Source organism: Equus przewalskii, chromosome 14 (genome assembly GCF_037783145.1).
Source record: "Equus przewalskii isolate Varuska chromosome 14, EquPr2, whole genome shotgun sequence".
NCBI lineage: Eukaryota > Metazoa > Chordata > Mammalia > Perissodactyla > Equidae > Equus > Equus przewalskii.
The window spans coordinates 19664148-19669350 of NC_091844.1; the positions used below are offsets into that span (position 1 = coordinate 19664148).

General features: G+C 45.3%; 1 pseudogene; it reads right to left on the reverse strand.

Annotated features, from left to right (window-relative positions):
• Positions 1–532: 532 nt before the first annotated feature.
• On the reverse strand, positions 533–2114 carry LOC103566043 (cytokine receptor-like factor 3; annotated as a pseudogene).
• Positions 2115–5203: the final 3089 nt, after the last annotated feature.

The following is a 5203-nucleotide window of genomic DNA, read 5'->3' on the forward strand; positions in this document are numbered from 1 at the left end:
TTTACATTTGTAAGGTAAATCTCTATCTGCAAAAGTTGCCTCCCTCTCTGTACCAGGAAGAAGAAAGGAGATGACCTTCTCTCTAAAAACTCTTAATCAATACCAAAGGCAAGGACTTAAAATCTGCATTTTATTGTGCTTGTCTGCTAACCTCCTGTAACTAACTTCCCTCCCCCTCCCAACGCTGGCATTTCTTTAAGGATTAAGCATCTTTCCTTAGGCTAGGAACTGATTGCTGCGCTCACCTGTGACCGCCCAGCTCCAGACAATCAACTTGCCTCCTGCTACGCCCACCGAGACAGCAGACCACTACCTCCTGTGTCCATCAAGCACTGTGCTGACAGGGCAATCTTGTGACTGTTGTGGGAGGGACATTTCAATCACATGTGAAACACCCTGTTTGGGGGTATATAACCACTGTCTGCACCCCACTTCTTCGGTGCCCTTTCTTCCTTCGGGAAGAAAGGCCCCGGGCCATGGTTCCTCCTAAAGCTTTGTTTAATTTTCTCTTGCTATTCTGTCTCATGTGAATTTAATTCGTTCTCCGGCCAGACGAACCCCCATTTGGGGAGAGGAAATGTCCTCCTCCCCCACACCATCCAAGATAGAATAATGAGCATCCAAAGTAAAGAGAACCACACGATTCATCAAGTAACCAATCCACAACCACTTCTCTGTTATTTGCACTCATAGTTATTTAGAGTGAAGTGTCTGTTTGCCTTCGTGATTTTGGTGGTTCCTAGAGCCATAGCTCCAATGTCAAATGGGATGGTTCTATCCACTCCTTTGCCCAGCAGTAACTGTGGGCAACTGATTAGTCATTTCTTTTCCATTTACAAAAATAGCACTGTTTGTACTAATGCACACTGCTCGACCCTTCGCAGAGAGTCAGATCCATTCTGTGCTTCTGCACATGCTCTTATAGTGTTTCCTCTGTCCAGTTGTCTCTCAGTTTCGACCCTGAATGCTAATGTCTGCACACAGAGATAAGTTGGAGCACCAGAGTTGGATTCAGAACCATTCTGGAGCACTCTATTTCTTTGATTGCTCAGACAGTACCCCTCAAGGCCATCTTTCCACTCATGAGGCACCAATGTGGAATAACCTATTGGTGGGGTACTCTAAGGACCCCATTCCCCTCAGCCACCTCCCACACCAGAACTCATAGTCAACAGTGGAGTCGGTGTGCAATGCTGTGAATTTCCTTTCAGAGCTACAGAGATGTCCCCAAAATGACCTGAAGTACAGTTATGGAACCGGAGCCTGTAATCTTGGGCTCTGAAGTCATCATCCGCCTTACACCATTGTACTGTGTTGCCTCCAGAGTTCTCCATAGGTTTTTGTGTTTGTACCAGTGGGTGAGATGCCACCGTTTCATGGTTAAAAATGTAGCCTTCACTATGTTAAGAACTGAGTTATCCAACTGAACAGACAAACGTGGCACACCAACCAGTAAAAAGCACTTCTGGTAACCCGCCCAACTGAATTAGTGAGACTTTTGTGGTAAAGCGCCACAGTTTCTTATTCTGTTCTAACACACCACCAAAAATGGCCATCTCTTCTTCTCAGACTAAGTCCTCTGCAGTGTTAGCTCCATGCTCTATGACTTTTGGCAATCATCTAGTGGCTTAATAGTCTCGTGTTCAATGGCGTCCACCTCTTGTAAAAGAGACAACAGTCACTCATCCTGGAGCTTCCAACGTGTTCCCTTTAAATCATTAAAATGCTGTTTCAGGACCTACTATTATGATGCTCTCTCTTTGGTCTCTGGGACAATGACTTAATTCTTTTCAAGGCATGGTCCTTTTTTAGAATCTCAATGAGAGTTTTATAGACTCTATTCCCAGAAAAACAATAGCCCATCCCTGCCTCTGTGCCCCCTGCCGCCCCTGCAGCTCTGGTCCGGCTCTCTCTGGCTCCGTGTTCCTGCTGGCCTCCTGCAGGAGCAGCTCAGGCTCCAGGTCCACAATCCCCTTTGTCAGGTTGCATGACTGGCGGCTGTGGGTACAAGTTCCTATTGTCCTAGACCTCACCAAGCCACTCAGCACCTCAGAAGCAGCTCTCTTTGCGGGAGAAATGAACTCTGAAGAAAGCCCAAAGGCTTTTGCTTTCATATATTATGCCTGGGCTGCCTTCAGCAAGAGTTTTGCTCTTTCTGGATTGGTTGACCTGTGTGAGAGGAGAAAGAATAAAGAACGATAATTCCGTTTGGCTGCATATGGCACCTCTCAGCCCATAGGGGATTGCGGGGGATGCCTGGGGGGCAAAGGACCAGGTCAAGTGGCCATTTTGTAATAAAGGAGTCAGTGAGCCAAGCTCATAGCTCCCAACCCCAAACCCTGTCTTCACTTAGCAGTTGTTTTATTTTCCTTACTTTGTCTATTTTCTGATTACTCCAATTGGTTTCAAGAAAAAGACCTTTTCTGGTTAAATTATATACAACTTCTGAGGAAGAATATTTAAGAAACTTGAGTCAGGGGAATTAACACTGAAACGATTTTTATAAGCTTTAACAATGTTATGACTCAGGCATAAAGTAATAATTTTAAATGCTTTGAAAGTTTTATGAGGAGAAAATGAGTTAGGTACTGAAGGAAGAGTACAAGGATTGCCATTTTGTATTGCTTTCCTCACAGCTTGTACCCTGCCTAGAGTGATGACCTATAACTTTGGAGGGTAAAAAAAAAAAAAAAAGCAGAACATGATGCAGAAGATTGCGATGTCACTGATCTGATCTGTCTGTAAGGGGATCAGCCCGGAGGATGTGCGAGCTGCATACACTGCGGTTATGTCAGTAGGGGATGAGGTAGGTCTGTTTCTGCCTCCATGGAGCTGGGTCCAGATGAAGGCCTTCGCTTTCCTCCAACTCTGTTATTGCCCGAATTTCGAGGACAGCCTGCTCCTGGAGGGTCAAGCCAGTGTGGAGCAGACAGGGAGCCACATCTGCCCTGGGATGAGGCATTTCCCATGCTGTTCATGGTGCTGCTCTCGCAGACTCTGACCTCCTGGTCTCTGGTTTCTGCCCACCAAGGACTCTGGCCCTGCCTGCTCCTTTCCGTCTTAGTGGACTCTCTCATCCTGGCTCTCTGTCTTCCTAGACTGCATAATCTGCCAGGCTTTTTCTGTTCCAGACTCTTTCTCTCTCTGGCTCATTCTGAGCAAAAGCTCTGTGCAGCTACCCGCCCTGCCCTTTACTCTTCAGTGATCACAGGCTTGAGGGAGATTTAGCTAAATGAGCTTGCAACCATCATTGAATGTTTACTGTGTGCCAGGCACTGTTCTAAATGCTTTACTCATATCAACTCATTTAATTCTTGTGCAAGCCATGTCAGGTCCATATTTTCATCCCCTCGAAGTAACTTGCCCAAGATGACACAGATATGAAGGGAGAGAGCCAAAATTCAAATCCAGATAGTTTGGCTCCCGAAGGCTGAACTCTTAACCATCATACCATAAGGCCTTTGTACATAAACACCCAGGTGGTGAATGAGAAAGCCAGAGCAGCAGGTTGAATCATTCAATATTTATTGTATTTGTATCGTGTGCCAGGCTCTTATGCATGCAGGGACAGAGCTTCCATTGTACCAGATAACAATTTTGCATTCTCTGAGTTCACCATCTAGTGAACGATAAAATAAAGGAGAGAGGGATCAAGACTATATGAAAAATGTTGTCTCATTTGCTAAGAAAGCACAGGGGAACGAGTGGGAAGTCCCAGGACAGAGCATCAGGGAATATTTCACGGGCAAGCCAGAGTTTGATCTGGATCCCAACAGAGTATTTGGGTATTAGAAAGGAAGAAAGTAGGGAGCAGTTCCAGGAAGGGAATAACAGAGGGACAGTCCCAAGGGCACACTGTGTACAAGGGAAGTAAAGACCTGTGGATAAGAATTAGAACAAGAGCAGAAAATAGAGCTGAGAGGCTAAATCCAGAATTTAGAAGATCTTACATGCTGGGTTAAGGAGTTTGCATACAGATTGAATGGCGACATACGTCAGAGGTTTTGAGAGCACTTGGGGAAGATTCTATCATACTCTGTGCAGGAGAATGTGATCTAAATTGGAGCTAGGAGCAACCAAAGAGTTTAACAGAGTCTCTTAGAAGAGTGATTAGACAGTGGGCAAGGGAGGGATGAATTTGAGAGCTGTTTTAGAAGCAGAGACAAAAACCCAGTGAGTTGGATATGAGGGGTGAGGAAGAGTAAGTTGTTGGAGCCAGTGAGTCAGAGTGCCTGGCCCTCACCCATGGGTAAGCATCTTTTTCCTTCCCCTGGTTTCTTAGCGCACTTCACCCAACAAGCATAAAATGCAAGGCTGCCACTCTCCTATTCTGCCTTCTGTGACCCTCAACAGAGGAAGAATAAAGTTGTGCTTGACTCTGAGATGGTGTCTGATCAAATCCTACTTGGTACATATGAAATTGAACTGACAAGTACCCACACCACTTGTGGAAAATTTGTGAGGCCCCATTTAGAAGTTGCATTAATTCTTATAGCCACTGTTCTTGTCAGGGGACTCCCACAGTAGCCTAGAAAGCCATAGCTCAAACAGAGAACAGTGTGTTCAGTTAGTTGTTTGTTCAGAGCTTTATTCTGTTCTGGGATCTCAGGAGGGGGAAAAAGATAAGATACTGTTTTGAGAAGGGCCCCGAGAGCAAATGAGTTCCACTGAGTAGCAGTGTTGGTTGTGGGTATAGGAGGTGGAGTGATGGAAATGCACCACATACAAGCCATCCCAACTCAGGTCCAGTTGTTGTGGGATGCTGGAGTTGAAAAAGGTAAAGATCTATAGGGACAAGACCCCTTGAATATCTCTGGGGAACTTTGGGAATCTGGCCTTTGTCTGTGAGAACATTTTAATGTAAATGTCAACAGCCCTTAAAAAAAGTTATGGAGATTATCTTGCTTAACTAGTGATCTTAGGAAGGTAGCAGACATGTTGGACCTGTTTTTGGCAAATGATTTTACCTCCTCCCTTCAGAGGAAAGAGTAAGACCTGACTTGATGCATGGGAATCCCCATTGACCAAGATTCAATACTTTTTCATTAGTGCTGGCCTGAAAGAGCCGACTGCCCCTGAAATTCCTCTTTATAGTATTTCTCTTCCCGTGGTCCCAGAATAGTGACAGACTGAGAAAGATTGAATGGCTTAAATCTATCTCTCCTCCCTTGACAACAATTTCAGAGCCTGTGGCCTTCCAGCA